The following is a 17616-nucleotide window of genomic DNA, read 5'->3' on the forward strand; positions in this document are numbered from 1 at the left end:
TGAGTAATCTGATTCGAATTTTCGAAATTATTATAGATATATACATACATTTGTGTAATTTAATTAAGATATTAATAATTTCATTCCTTTGATTCGTGTTTGATTTATTTTTGGGTACCGCAGATGGTGAGAAACATTAGTAGTTTCCATGTGCGACACCGTAACAGCTCATGATAACAAACGTATCGAAACTTGCTATAGTTATTTAAAAATCTTTCTATTGATGATTTTTTTATTGTATGGTGTAGGCAGACAGTCGAGTGGCCCACCTGATGGCAAGTGTCTCCATCGCCCTTAGCCATTGACATTGTAAGAAATAATTACTCTCCATTTAATAAATTATTAAATCACCAATGCGCAACTAACCTTGGGAATGTACACAGTAACTTAACACAGTGGGCGGTACCTACCCAGACAGTATTGCATAAAGCCCCTACCATTATATAAAGTTTTTTCCATTTATTTGCTTGTTTCTGGATACTTGTTTGTTTGTTTGTTCTTACACTCGTATAAACGTCTTTTTTCTTAATACATGTACTTGACTTATAATTACATCTTATTAAATAGTATTTTCGCCGAATGGTCCCGGCATAGTAGGATAGAGCTGCCGTATATCAAGCCAAGAGTTGAAAAAGCTGATGAAGAGATGTCAACAACATATTCCGTTTCGTAAAAGCAAAGTTCTATCTGATTATAGATCAATGCACAGATTAAATTATATATACACATAGACTTGATAAAAGAGAAAGAGAAAGAGAAAGAGAAAGAGAAAGAGAAAGAGAAGAGAAATCCTTTTACATATAGATATAGTCCTAGTGGCAAAAAATGTACAAAGCTTACAGGAAACACTCAACTAGGTGTAACTAGGTGAGTGACACAAATTGAAAACCATGGGCTACGCATTCGTCGAAGTAAAACCGAATATTTGGAATGTGACAGGATTGGATAATCAATATCGCACCTAAAACACTTCACTATCTGTAAGCGACGAAGCCTTCTATGATATTGCTTAATACTTATAACCGTTTTATGAATGATCGATTTATCATTATATAAATAGACAAAAAATTTTGACTTTAACGAGATTTATCGTTCATTCATTAAAGCGTGTATGTGTGCAATTATCTTTCTTAGTTGTTCCACAAAACAACGGCTAAAGCGGAAACGTTCCACCGTATCCGCTTATTTCATACAACTGTCATTTAACCTAATTATACATATAAGTTTATTCACACGATTTCATAATAATTTAAATAACGGTATCAATTTTAGACATTAATTTATGCGATATGAATTATGTCATATGATATTTCCGATTCATAAGCCGCTTGGAATAATACACAACAAAACTAGATTTATTATTTGTGATACTTATTTGTAAAGGTACTCTGAAAGAAAATTAATCTATTTAAAATTATTGTTTAAAGTCGTAATCGGCTTATAATATAAAGCTTTATTTATTACATTAATTAAATACATGTTTCATTACCATTGTTGCAAAGGTAGAGCTGGTTGAGCGATTGGATAAAATATCATATCTACATATAACAATTAAATAAATAATTAGTATCACATTACATTCGTAACTATTGCAATTCTTAAATCGTCGGTTTTTTTAATCTATTTATTGGTATACTTGACAGTGTTGTGTTTTTTTTTTCCTCTATTTTGAAATTATTTAGATTCTAGAAGATATGGTTATTTAAGCAATAGTAATATTAATATATATACAATACGCTTCATATTTTAAGTATAAGTTTAATTGGTTTACAGTACAGAAGGATTGTATTTTATTGAGTTCTCCGTAAAATACTCTGCTGAATGCTCACTTGAATGTTGAAGCTTTTGTTTCTCATAACTCATAAAACTTCCTTTTATAGTCGTGAACGTTAGTGTAACCAGTTTATCTAGATTTCAGACAAAAGTTAAGAAATCAGCACTTGAGATCAGCATTTTTGGATAATGTTTGCCTTGATGTTTTTCTCGAGCACAAAAGTACGTTTACTGAGAGGGTATAGGAATACCGAGTTCCGTATTTTTATATCTCGAGGAAAACTCAAATGGGAAATTGAAAAATTAAAAAAAAAACATTTTTATAATACTTCTTTGAACAAAAAAAGAAATATTTTTCCTTTTTTTTGTTAAATAACAGAAAATATATAAACAAAATTATTACTTTTATTGAAGTTACAATCGTTGTTAATTTGTTTAGACTAAATCTTGCAAGATGAATTAGAACTACTTCGTTTTATTTTACAGAATTGGAATTTTACATTTTACATCATTTCATTTTCTATAACAATGTATTTTTATGTTAAGCATGCGAAAGCGATCCCGTGGCGCTCCTCGTTAAGTCGGAAAGGGTACCGCTGGTGTTTTAGTGTTCCCGTGGGGGAAAAAATGGCTTTAAATCCAGGATAGGCTTCACACAAAGAAACTCGTCAATGCGAAACTAGACATGTCCTATGCTAGACATGAAATTTTGTATATTACATTTTTTTTTACATTTTTTTTTTACATTTATTTATGTAATGGTTTTCTGTAACCAAGGAACCCTAATACGGAATAGCGGTTAGATAAATAGAGCACAAAGAACAATGATGCATCGACGGCTGCGTTTTTTTTGAAATGACCGACTTTATAATAACCGGCATTCTTGTGGGAAAATCACAAAATGGGATATTAACGGTTTTAAAATAATTGTGAGACTAATTAAGGAGGTTTATTAACGGTTATGCATACTCTTTATTCACATAACCCGTCATATTAGATTTAGACTTAATTTGATTTTTTTTACTTTTATCTGTTGAGAAACATTTAATATGATAAGGCTTAGAAATAGTGTTCTATTGGACGCAATCATCCGTGAAGGTTTGCTTGACATCTTAAAGAATGGACATAGACATCGTACAATAAAAAAAAAACGATTCGATATGAGAAATATTAATCAGAAATTGATACAATTTTGCAAAACTGTTGCTAAATTAAAAGCTTTTTTATTGTGTTATAATATTTTCAAATCTATTATCCATTAATTGTTTTTACGTAACAATTTAGTGTACGCTTTTCTCTACGTTGCTATTGAGCCCATGTTATTACCCTTGTTATTGAGGTTCGTTGGACCGTGATATAGAGTTGGTCATAGTTTAATTAAACCATTTCGCGGTTTTGGTACTACCTTTCTATTGATTGATAACTTCTTATATTTTGTACTAAATCTTGCTTTGCACGCGGGGAATTATAAAGTTGACGATTAATTTAAACGATTCATAGTGACGTTACAATTGACTTCCTAGACTGTAATATAATATTAATATATAATACGGGCCGGTTGGCGTGGTTGGTAGAACACTTGCCTTTCACGCCGAAGGTTGTGGGTTCGATTCCCACCCAGGACAGACATTTGTGTGCATGAACATGTCTGTTTGTCCTGAGTCTGGGTGTAATTATCTATATAAGTATGTATTTACAAAAAGAAAAGTAGTATATGTAGTATATCAGTTGTCTGGTTTCCATAGCACAAGCTTTGTGCAAGCTTAATTTGGGATCAGATGGCCGTGTGTGAAAAATGTCCCAGGATATTATTATTATTATTATTATTAATATTCAATTGAGGTTCGAAAGAAGAAGGCACATAATTGCTTAAGTAAGCACCTCTAAACCAAATATATAGGTAAAACTAAAATATTAAGCTACGCTCATTTCGTTACGTAGATTTCACCGAGAACAGAAAATATACTGATTAATACTATGAATAATTTTAAATATATTATACAAAACTTGTTACTTATATTGTATCTAATATATGCCTCGTAAATGAATGATTTTTCTATATAAACTTTTATAAGTCAAGTGACATGTGTGTAGCTATAACTTAAATACAGTATATAAATGTTATGTAATTTAAGTATCATGTCGTAGGCGTGTCCTACGCACATCCTGGATGCTGCGCCCTACGCACCATTGTTGTTAACTTATTTACTGCGTCATGGTCTGTGGTTCTTGACAGATTTGTTGTTATATTATTTTAATGCAATTGAAGTTAGGTTGTTGTTATAGATTTAGAAATTAGAAAGATATTGAAATATTATTATTATTATTCTAATTCTTGTTTTTTAAAATTGTTTTATAAAAAAATGCCTGTGTTAAATAAATATATTTTAACTAGTATAACAAACAAATTAAATAATATAAATAATTTTATAAAAGAAAACATTAAAAAAACACAAGTGAAAGTCGAGTAAAAATATAAGATGAAGTTATATTTGATGAAATTATTTTTGATGTAGCCGAGGTGGCCTATTGGTTAGAACTCCTGAATCTTAACCGATGATCGTGGGTTCAAACCCGGGCAAGCACCACTGAATTTTCATGTGCTTAATTTGTGTTTATAATTCATCCCGTGATTGACGGTGAAGGAAATTATCGTAAGGAAACCTGCATGTAATTTCATTGAAATTCTGCCACATGTGTATTCTACCAACACATATTGGGGCAGCGTGGTAGAATAAGCCCCAAACCTTCTCCTAAAAGGGAGAAGAGGCCTTAACCCAGCAGTGGGACGTTAACATGCTGTTACTGTACTGTATATTTGATTAAAAATTTAACAAGCATTTAATATTTCTATATTCACTTGTCGCATTTATCTAGGACGGCTCTATTCCCATATTAGGTATTTATAATACAAACTACTGTATCAAAATCAGAGCGGAAGTTGCGACACACAAGCAGTCAATATTTACTAAACAAACCGACATACGAGATAATGTAGGCTCGACTGTGAATGCCCCAAATCTGGTCCCGCCCTTCAGTGTGCTTGCTGAGCATACAACATAAAACCATAGAAGTGGTATGAGAGACATTTAATGATACATTGTACAACAAAATTGGAATATTTAACTGGTTTGACAGTTTCTAGAGAGTCAATTGCTTTAACGTGTACTTGTTCAATACTTTGACGTCGTATTTTTAACATCGTATAACATACATGACACAGTATTATTTAATATAATAACATTGCTAGTTTTAGTGCTGATATATTAGTAGGTAAAGTGTAATATATTTTATTGTACAGTCTTATATCAAGAAAACACATTACTTTATTCTTGGACTTAACACGTTAGTCAAGTGGTTGCCATATCTGATATTAGATTAAAAAAATAATTATTTAAACGTAATCATATTTTTCTATCAAAACGTTATTTCGTGTAACTAGTTTATTTTGAAATAATTTAAATAAAGCAACAATATGCTTGGGGTTTCTCTGGCAGATAGAATCCGAAATGAGGACATTCGCCAGAGAACTAAAGTCACCGACATCGCGCTTAGAATTAGCTCGCTGAAGTGGAAGTGGGCTGGTCATGTCTCCAGGCGCATTGATGGCCGATGGAGCCGACACGTGTTGGAGTGGAGACCACGCTTAGGCAAACGTAGTGTAGGACGCCCTGTGACAAGATGGGCCGACGATTTAAAAAAGGTGGCAGGTTCGGGATGGATGCGGACTGCCCAAGATCGGGATGGTTGGCGTTCTATGGGGGAGGCTTTCGTCCAGCAGTGGACGGCAAAAGGCTGAAAAAAAAAAAACAATATGCTGTTTATAATTATTGAAGTACAATTTAACTGGTTGATTTAACTTTTTTCATATGTTCGACGTCATTTCTTTGTGTTATCTGTTCTACACTCGCTCTACCATTGTGTATATCTTGTCAAGATATAGGTGTGCGTCCGAGTTTTGGTCTCGTCACTTTTTGTAAGGTAATATATTATTATGAAACAGTTCTAATTGTTGTTAGAAGTGAGAAAATTTTCTCTTGTGTTATAATAAGTAGCACATCGTCACATAGTAAACATTAAGCAGTTAGAATAGTAAAAATTCCGTTTCTCATTATTTTTTTTTTATATTTGATAACATTGTAATAATAAAAATTATTAGATACATGTATGCATATTATTTATTTTCTATTGAATTTAAATGTACCTGTAATACAAATGTAATTTTTGTAACTATTTTATAATAATAATAATAATAATATCCTGGGACATTTTTCACACACGGTCATCTGATCCCAAATTAAGCTTGTACAAAGCTTGTGTTATGGAAACCAGACAACTGATATACTACATATACTACTTTTCTTTTTTGTAAATACATACTTATTTAGATAATTACACTCAGACTCAGGACAAACAGACATGTTCATGCACACAAATGTATGTCCTGGGTGGGAATCGAACCCACAACCTTCGGCGTGAAAGGCAAATATTTACCAACCACGCCAACCGGCTTATCAAATTATATTTTATTTGATATAGTGACATAAATTATAATAAATACTTGCATATTTGAATATATTATAAATAAGTTTTTATAAAAGCGGAACTTTGGATTGAATACATTCAATATAAATAAAAGTCGCGGGTCTTTCTTATGAATGTTTTTGTTACGTCACGCTGCGCTGGTGGTCCATTCCGACAGCCTCTGGGATCCGCCGACAATTGGCTGTTTTGTTACACATTACGTGCATACGATTCTCAATGTTAACAAAATCGCATAAGTAGTGTAGATTGAATCTAATGCAATTTAATTCTTATTAAAACTTTATTTTTTTCATTTATGTTTTTCATTTGTAACATTGTAATTAGATTTCGCACGTGACGTTTTCTCATTTATCTTGTTGTATATGAAGATTTTTATATAACGAATAAGTAGATGAAGAGATGATGATTTGATGCTGACTAGTCAGGTACATATAATAAATTAATGTGGCATTATTTACTTCTAAATGTATATTTTAAATGTATGTATATGTAGATATAGTATGGTATATATATTTTAAAATAACGATATTTTATATATATATAGTATGTTATATAAAGTTGAGACGATCAGTACACCTCCTTACCCGCTTTATTTATTTATTTCATGTCCTTCACCCAAAGGTTGTCTGAAAGAGATCGCTCTTTTAGCGAAAAGACCGCCTTTTGTACAAAATAGTTTTCGTTTTTTTATGTTTGTGTTTAAAATGTTTCCGTAACTATTGGTGTACAATAAAGGATATTCTATTCTATTCTAAACAAATTATCTTTTAAATCTCGCCAACATTTATGATCAAGTTGAAGCGATGTGATTAATAGTCTTATTTCATGTGTATAATAATATCGGTGAAGATTATAATCAATCGATATTAAATAATATAACCTGAAGTCGCTTATGAGTCGAACATTATGAAAAAGGATATTAACGCAATTTAATTCAATAACAAAATATCAGCACGAAGTACATTTAATGAAGCGTAAATAGTTTTGATACTTGTTAAATTCAGTTTTCGCAATGATTGCAATGTACATGTATGACCTGATTCGCCTCAGCTATAAATAATGATCGATCCGTTACCTGTCAAATGATTTAAGTACCGACCAATTTGATCAAAGGTGTGGCCACTGTATATAGAGTAAATAGTTTTTTTATATAAAATATTTTTTTTAAGTTGTAAATTATAGACTGTGAATATCTTTGGGCAATGGGCTACTCCTCTGCAAGAGAAGTGTTGGAGTTCACTCACGATGTTACACTGCGAGTTGATATATATACGTCATAATATAATCTGATCGAGTTGAGCATGATATGAATTATAATCACAAATAAAATCAAGTGATGCTCGGCCGGATGCTCGCAATGTTTGGTTGAGATCCATGCGTGTCTTCGTGATCTGCACACAACCCATACACACATACCACACACACACACATCTATTGCTAACATTCCCACTTCACTAAGCGTGGATTTTGTGTTAGAAGTTCATTATTAAATTCAATATTTAAATTAATCTCCGTAATTATTAAGCAGTGGAATATTTAAATAATGTTGCAGATACGACGAAGTAAAATGATCACAGATACCTGACCATATTTACAAAATACTGTATGTGTTCCTATTGTCCGGCTGTCTGTTCGGCATTCTCATGAGATGTTAAATGATTTGGTTTTGATTTAATAATAATATGTGTATAATTTACCACGCTGCTCCAGTGCGGGTTGTTACCAACCCGCACTGGAGCAGCGTGGTGGAATAAGCTCCAAACCTTCTCCTCAAAAGGGAGAGGAGGCCTTAGCCCAGCAGTGGGACATTTACAGGCTGTTACTACTATGTGTATAATTCATATATAATAAAAGAGCTCACAGAGCTATGTTTTTGTCTACTTAATATATGTTTTATATTTACTCATAATGATCTCCTCTTGACCGATTTCGCTAAGGGCGGCCATTGTCAAGAGAGCTTAGCCAACCGAGTGGTAATTCAGTGCTTAAGTGTGTTCGCTAACAATGAATACACTTGGCATTTTACTCCTATAACCCACTGGAACGTCAATCCGATAAAATTGAAAAGAGTTCAGGAGCCGGAAAAATGGTTTTTTTATAATATTTTGTGAGGCAAAGGATTGTAAACAACACGAACTTCCAAACTTCGAGAATTTATCGAAAGAATACCTAACCTAAAGTTTGCACGCAGTATCTTGAGGTCAGCTGCCTTTTCGCCTTTTTAAAGTCCGATTCTTTTTTATTTTGTAATTTTCACCAATTTCGACTCGCGAATTGAGAACCGCTACTCTAGATAAATATTATGTAGAAAAAAAATTATCATCAAATACTCGTCCGTCCGCTTTCATGTTATATAAAAGTACGACGGTACATTCCAATACATAATAAATATATCTAATACGAAACTAAATATACAATATTTATATTGTAATAAAATGTTCAGTAGTAATAAGTAACATACTAGACGCGTTATGAAATGTTAGAAAGAGCGTGCAATGTGCGATTTTACATACGTAATGCGATGAAACGGTTGTTTGGTTTGATTGAAAAAATGAAAGATACGATTTTAATTAAAAAATCAAAATCGGTGGTGCATATAAGTTATTGAATAATCCTTTCAATAACTTATATACACCAAGATACATACATACAGACCTTTCAAGAAATTGGCTCATTACAAAGACGACCGATGACGACGATCCTTATTTTGTACTAGGCGTCAACGAAGTTCTTCTCCTGTCTAATTCTTATGAAAATATCAATTATTAGGATTTTAAGACGCCAGTTTTTTATTTTCGGACACGTCATAATGCTGTGGCAATCTTTAAATTTCACAATGAAAATATGTGCCCTATTAGGTTAGATTTCGTTTAAATTAAGTTTTCTTTATCAAACTTGAAATTTTATTGAAAATAGAAAGTCGGTATATTGCATTTGTTCAAACGGGAAATAGGGAACAAAAGTTGACGACTTTTTTATCTGCGATACATATTAGTCGCGGGCGTGTCTCAATGTAAGAAGCAGGAAACTATGGAATGCTTGTTAATACTTTTTACAGTTTAGAAATCATAATTTTTTCTTTTTGATTTGACAACTTCTTTATACAACGTTGTATGCGCGGTGGGTATGGTAAAATTAATCTACCGATTTAAATTGCATTGAAGCAGCGTGGTGGAATAAGCTCTAAACCTTCTCATCAAGAGGAGAGGAGACTGTTACGTATATTAAAGTATTACCATTAAGGACATAGTCGGACTATAAATGTATGATATAATTATATATATGTATATAAGTGTATCTAACATCCGGCTTTCTTTTATTATTACTTGTTTATTTTTTGGTATCAATAAAAATGTTATGCAATAATAAAATTAATCGCTTATGAATTCTTAAAAAATCTAAATAAATTATCAAAAAAAGCCTCATTATATATTTCTTACATGAATTAATTAAATCCTTACTTAATATTCACATTAGTAAAAAATCTAGGAGCACTTAATCAAATATCGTTATTTTAAAATTTATAAATTATATAATGAATTTACGCTCGAAGAGCCAACGATAGGGTAATAGCAATTAAACCACTAAACTCCAGGTTTTATAAATGTTAGACGAGCAATTAAATAGCATAACTTACAGACATTGGCAATGCCATAATTATTAGTCCCTCCTTACACGGTGTAAGGAACTTTAGGGAGGGACTCATGCCGACTAAGGAAGTTAAAATGGCATATGTTCCCATTGTTTGTAATAAAAGCCACAGTTGTGCAACAGGCAAAAGGGACAGAACATCTTAGTTCCCAAAGTTGGTTGGCGATGTAAGGGATGGTTATTATTTCTTACAATGCCAATGTCTAATGGCGTTGGTGACCACTTACCATCAGGTGGCCCATATGCTCAAAATAGTAATAATTGGCAACTACTTATAATATGTGATTAACGTCACATTTAATCATGTGATGGCGCATTAAAGAGCTTACTTGATTTAAGTATAGATTCAGATTTATAAATTCATAGTTATATAATAAATTTTGACATTACATTGTATATGGGAGAAAACATGTATTAAAGAGTGCAAGTATGAAAATTTCGCTTCTTAGGGCTTCGTGGAAAGTTGCTAATCGTGTATAAGGGAAAGTGGCTACTCGTATTCGTATACACGTGCTATTGTGAGACCACGACTTGTAAGAGATAAAAATATCCATACAAATATAAAATAATTGAAATAAGTTAATTAACAGCTTATTAGAAAAGTTTCATATTTTTTTTTTTTTATAGAATAGGAAGGCGGACGAGCATATGGGCCACCTGATGGTAAGTGGTCACCAAACGCCCTTAGACATTGGCATTGTAAGAAATGTTAACCATTGCTTACATCACCAATGCGCCACCAACCTTGGGAACTAAGATGTTATGTCCCTTGTGCCTGTAATTACACTGGCTCACTCACCCTTTAAACCGGAACACAACAATATTAAGTATTGCTGTTTTGCGGTAGAATATCTGATGAGTGGGTGGTACCTACCCAGACGAGCTTGCACAAAGCCCTACCACCAGTATCTAATAAATAAATAACATTTTGAAATACTCTGTTGTATAATTATTATTATTTTTTTGGATTTCAACATTTTTATAAACTGCTTTATGATAAACCTTAAAGTTTAAAAGTCAAGACTGGTTCAGATGAAAAATATTGCGATAGCATTCTCCTGCGTAAAATTAAAAGGAATAACAAGAAATGTAGTATTGATTAATCCTACATTTTAGGATATGAGAGCATATACGCAATTTATATAAACAATCGATAAGCTAATGAGTGATATTTATATCCAAATTCCACTTAATATTGATACTGTTTCAAAATGTCCGGTAAAATGAATATCCATTAAAAAAGCGAAATCGTTAGATTTTAAAAGATATTCTAATCAATGAACCAACGTATCTTTCTGATATGTGGAATTGTATGGAATGGATGAAAGGTTACCCATCACCTAGATTATTTATCACAAGAAAAATACGTTTAGTTATTATAGGATCTCACTTCAAATTAAAAAAAAAAAACTAGAATATTATTCCAGAAAAATCTATACGAACATTTCACTTTAGAAGAATAATCAAGCGTAAATAATATATATTTACTTATTTATTTATTTTATATTTTGTTGCATAATACAAAATACATTGTACAGAAGGTTACAGAAGGTTAGGTGTACAGTTCAATGCTCTTATATAATATTTATTTATTTATTATAATATCAACACCAACAAGAAGTACACTATTAAATACAATTGAGTCTTTAAACATCACGTTATACAAATCAAGTGTCTCCTAAATTATAGGTGTTGCAAAATATATCAACATTTCGAGTTAGCAAAAATAAAAATTTTAAAAATAAAAATATTTATAACAAATAGAAAAGATATAAACAATTTAATTATAATAAAATGATCACTTGATTGGTATAAAATGAATAAAATATAAATATCTGAGAACATTTAAATTTTATCAATATTAATTATTTGATTAAAAGCAAACAAAAGTAAGAGGTGCATTTATAAAGAAAAAGAAGTTAAAAACAAAAATGTATACATTATTTTTATATTTTATTATTATTGAGGAAAAAAAATAGATAATTTTTTACGAAACTGATTCAATTTTTCATTAAAAATATCAATTATAAGAGCTTCGTTTGACATTTTCTTATTGTTAATCATATTATTGAGCATTTAGTAGATATTATTATAATCGATGATTACTCTGTTAATTGGAGAGTAGCGCCCCTGGCGGGAGTGAGTAAGTTTTTTAACGAAGGGAGTATACACAGATGGTCTAGTGGCCATTTTAGGAAGAAAAATACACCTCCTGGTCCCAGGACTGAATCCATATCTGGGGCAACACATTAATTATAATATAACATATTCCATGGTTTGTTGGGTTTATGTAAAAGAATTAAAAAAATACGAGAATTAATCAAAATATATTATGCCAGTATTATTAAGTTGAATTGCACAATATGAATTACAAATTAGAAAATAATTAGGTGTGCAAAATCTCATTGCAATGAACATTTCTGTTTATTTATGTATTGTAATAATTGTATTAAAATTAATTGGTCATATATTGCTGTTTGAAAGTAGTTGAAACGATTCATTGCATTTGAAAGTTCTCTTACATAAGTCGTAAGATTTTGGTTACAGAATAAAGCATTAAGTAAATTTTACTATTTATTAATTAGAATTTAATTTGTTATGGTTCTGTTATCTAATTAAAATTAACGTTTTATGGGTTGTGGGTTCAAGGCTAAATGCAGGTAGGGTTGCCAACATTTTTTCTTATTATTATAGTATTTTTCAGAATAAGCTATATAAAATGTAGGAAAATTCAAAAAAAGTATTTTTTTGTCCAGAGGTTCGGAATTGCGATTGCGCGTGCAATCGCAATCGTCATGATTTATACAGTAGCAATGTAAATAATGATTATGTAAATAAACAATGATAATTCTTCAAACATTCTTAACAAAACCCGCATTAATCCCATAAAAGGTTCTCGTGTTACGCTATCAAACATATGGTGGTGTCAGATATTCTTCATAATTATATTAAATGACCTGGTCGTCCATATATGTCTAAAATGAGAAAATCTGTCTACAATTATGATAATTGTCATAATGACATGTCGGTCTGTTTGTAAGGCTTGAATACGTGAATTCTCATTGCACAGTCACGTTAGATTTGCTTAATTGAAATGATTAAGATTCCGCGAAATGTTTAGTTATTTTTCATAATTAATTAGCTTAATACTAGTTATCTGTGCCTTACTTTATTTGTAAAGTTATTAAAATTTCCAATTAAATGACTTAGCTAATGCTAGTAGTATTTAATTGATACTTTTCGCTTTTTGTTGCTATAAATTACTGACTCGGTATGCATTGCAATGCCTGTTAAAAGTTGTTTGTAAACTATCCGATACGATTTTCGCTAAATAGCGATTAAATGTATACGAATTATCATAGTGATTGCTTTGACAGTATGTGTTAATGTGCTCTACAAAAAACCCTCTCCAATAAAAAATACATACATATGTAAATCTCCCGAATTATCATGTTGATCAGTGAGATGGTCTCGAAGTCTATTCTCGAATATTAATAATGTTATTATTATTGATAATATTAATATTTCTTTGTATGTCCATAACAAATAAACAGACACCCAATTATCTTATATAAAACATTTTTAAAATTATAACAAGGTATGTGTCGAATTCATAGAATAGAATTCGCAGTCTGAATAAGGCTTATAAAAAAATTGTTTTTATTTTTTATTTACGAAATTCAAGTGGAAAGGTCGTGAGTCGTTAGATTTATATCCAAAATAATATTTAGTGATCGTTTATAAAAAACATGTCAATTATTAGATACACAGAATGAAGTCAATTGACTTGCAATTATAATATTAAAGTCGAGTGGACGCAATCTAGTTTAAACCGGTTAATTTAGTATCATGTACTCAATTACGATCGGAAGCGATATATATAGATATATCTATGCAGGATATAAAAAAAAATCCTTATATTAAAACTAATAATATGTGAGAATTACTTGAGAATAAGTTGAAAAGCTACCATTAAATTGTGTAGATGATTTTTATACTTGGCAAATTATATAGAAATTTTCATAAACTGCTTGTGAAGACTCAAAGGTCACTGGTTCAAATCTTGACTGTTTGTTGCTTTTACATTTTATTTTTGGTTATCTAGTGCTTGACGTTGTAGGATAAAATCTTTCAAAATGCATGTATCTCAAGAAATTCGAGATTACTTCATGTAATGTTTGTTTAGTCAAAAACTTATCCATAATTCGAAAGAACTTTTGCCCAGCCGTGAAAAATTTACGAGCTGCTACTTTTTTTTTAGTGCGGCTATGGAATATACCATCCGTCACAGTATTCTATAGAAATAATTATATCAATGAGTGAAAGTACACTTAACATATTATTAAATCGAATATTAAAAGAGAGTTCAATGACTCTAAAAAGAATGCGACAATGCATTTAAGTTGTGTTATGCAAGATGTAACCATCAGAGGGGAAAAAACCCGGCCTGACACGCAAATTATGTAATTAATGTTAAGAAACCTAAAATTACTATATGCCTTCGTAAACGGACACTTTAGATGTTTTTTTTTGTTGCAGGTGAGGAGTCTTTTTTCTTAAAATGTTTTGCCGGAACGCAGAGCAAATAACTTGAGGTGAGTCTAAACTATATGTAATTAGGTACTTAATGAATAATATCATGGCCACTGCAGAGAAATAAAAAAAATGTTTTAATATTTCGTCTGGTTTGCTTATACAAAATACATCATATGGTTAAACCATCTCTGAACGTACATTGTTTCGAAAAAAAAGTGCTCAATGTTAGATGTGACGTTATTCATTCCACCACACGTGTTCCGCATAACACCCTCCTCATTCCCGACGCGACATTCTCAGCCGAAATGTGATAGACACCCTCAGGATGTGTATTTTGAGCTCTCACGTGTGACCCCTTTTTATAAGTTTAGTACCTGTTCGTACGTGTGGGTCAAAATTTGCAAACTAATTCTAAACCAGTTCCAATGAAAAATTTGCAAACATTTTTGGTATTGATGACAAATCTTAAATATATATTCAATATTGTAATTTGTCCTAAATTGCTGCCAAATTAAACTTGTTTTACAGTAAATATATTTTTAATATTATTTGCTTAATGTTAATTTTAATAATTTCCCGCCTGTCGTTATCTAGGCCACTAGGACTAACAACATTAAATATTTCAAGAAATGCGTTAATTTGCTGGACGCATTGCAGAATTACGTAACGTTATATGAGTTGCACAAAACTGTTTTCTTAGTGACTTTTTTTTATTACTTCAACTAAACTAAATATATTCGACCACACGTAATATACCGTTCCAAAATGATGTATTAATAGATACGAATATAGAAATTATTTTACGAGCAAATAAAAGCTATGTCAATAATACTTAGCTAGAATTATCATACACAGACGGCCCAGTTCAAATCCAGGCAAGCACTAGTATGTCTTCGTATGCTTATTTTTGGTTTGTAATTTATTTTGTGCTCGGTTATGATGGAAATCAACTTGCATGAGTCGGATGCAATTCTAGTAAGAAGAATACCCCAACCAATCAGATGCAACATCGTGGTAAAATAAACCCTAAACCGTCACTTTAACAATATTAAATGAATAAGCGAATTAAGTGACGCCTCATAAATTACTATTTCATAAGACGATAGTCGTCCCATCTTGCCCTTTTCATAAACATTTAGGCTCATTTTCTTAACCAAGTCTTGTAATGGCGAGGTACTGACATTTAACGTGTTGGAACACTCGACAACTAAATAAGGATCAGACATCTGCCCTAGGAGATTTAATGATGTAATTGTATTTCTCAAATCGTATCCTCACCTACTTGTTATAATGATGTAGAAGATATAAAATACTTGTAACAATAAAATCGTTTACCTTGACTAACAATGCACGCACAGCTAAAATTTGGAACAAACGTTTATTTCATAAGCATCGTTGAGAAAGGAATTTTGAAAATTTCAAATGAAAGCACTATTGCCCACCCTAAATGGGACGGCAGCTAAGTTATAACTTATAACAAACTAAATTTTACAAACCGGAGGTTATTTTAGGTCAATACGTACGTTGAAAGACAGCCTGACCTGGGTTGTCAACGTATAACTCTAAACGGAGATCAAGCAATTACTTAAAATATAAATTATGTATTATTTTAAAATATTGACGGTGATTTAAGTAGATATTGTTTTAAATTATTTTTAAAACGATAATTTCCATATATATTATATTCCGCAATAGATATAATATTACTCATCACTAGATAAAAGCTACGAAATTAATAAATCATTTTAAACAAAACAAGCTTTTAATTAATTCATATTCGAAAACGAATCAAATGTAGTATACAGTTGTGTCATGTTTTTACCATAAATGTGTGCAAAATTTTATCACAAGTAACCACTTGAGATAAAATTGAACTGATTGTGGTACTGTTACAAGAATTCAGTTTCACGTTTTCACTTACATATATTTAGATACATATGAAAAAAAAATTTGAATCCTGTCGTTTAAAAATACATAAAAACTATGGATAAATCTATAATTGTACCCATGCGATGTCAAAGCAGATTGCTATTCAAATATAAAGACATTTATTATCTAATAAGACATACAATCTGTAAATGTCACAGGTCTCTATTGTGACTATTGCGAGGTTATCTAGGTGAATTTATTTCATTTAATTTCTATAACTTAATCCACGGGTCAAGGCCCCGTCACACAAGCTTCATTAATGTTCACGACACATTATTAATAGAACTAAGTACACAAGTTTTATATATATATGAAGTATTAAATTGAATGTGTTTTTTCTCTGAAACTACACGATCGATTTTTTAGATTATTTCATGTTGGTCATATTTTTATGCGAAGATTTAGATTTAATTCTTATGGGCAGCTATTTTTTTATGTTTGTATTTTGATTACAACATGAAATTGAAATATTTTTATTATTTATTAGTTAAACATAACACCGCTTTTTAATTTTTTTTATATTATTCGAAACCAATCTAAACAAATTATCAAACCGACCCAAGGAATAAAATAAACAAAGCGCATCGACTTAATTGAAAGATTATTTTTGTTTTTTCAATTTGATTTATTGTCACTGTTATAGCTGAATACATTAGCTGGTGACACATGTTTATTACCAACTAACAAGTTGCCGTGTGAGGGTGCGGCATTACGGTATTATGTGGCGTAACGCAATTGTCAAATTTACTTTAGCCTTGCGTTTTATTAGACCTTTTCACACATAAACAGGTCATTGTTAACAATTCACTTTACTGTTATTATCGTTTCTTAAAACTTAAATTCATCTTGATTCGTCCTAATATGCTTCTCACGGGCTTTAATAAGTAATCTCTCAACGCTACATTCGTTAAAGATTTTGAAATATCATGCTGCATTGAACATACAAATCAATTTTCCTAATTAATTAAAAAGTAATTAGTAATAATTTTAATTAATTCTTACTTACTTAATGCATAATGTACTATTTATTAATAATTACAGATATACATAACACATAATACATTCGTAATATTATTTAGTTATAAACATAACAGTATAAAGATATTCTGGTACAATTAGTTTGATATTTAATAGCAACAATAATATTTAATTCAGTACCTTGGAAATCTTGTTGCTCCTGCA

At 30.9% G+C, this 17616-nt stretch overlaps 2 protein-coding genes across 3 annotated transcripts in view; one reads left to right on the forward strand and one right to left on the reverse strand.

The window, feature by feature from the left end:
* Positions 1-17616, forward strand: part of LOC126772306 (axoneme-associated protein mst101(2)) — a 127612-nt gene that overhangs the window by 42413 nt on the left and 67583 nt on the right. The gene's annotated exons all lie outside the window — the stretch shown is intronic.
* LOC126772361 (spondin-1-like) overlaps positions 5250-17616 on the reverse strand; it is a 130682-nt gene continuing 118315 nt past the window's right edge. Inside the window, exon 8 of the mRNA XM_050492705.1 lies at positions 5250-5261. The gene's annotated coding sequence lies outside the window, so the exon portion shown is untranslated. The remainder of the gene's footprint in view (positions 5262-17616) is intronic.

The sequence above is a fragment of the Nymphalis io genome, chromosome 12 (assembly GCF_905147045.1).
Source record: "Nymphalis io chromosome 12, ilAglIoxx1.1, whole genome shotgun sequence".
Lineage (NCBI taxonomy): Eukaryota > Metazoa > Arthropoda > Insecta > Lepidoptera > Nymphalidae > Nymphalis > Nymphalis io.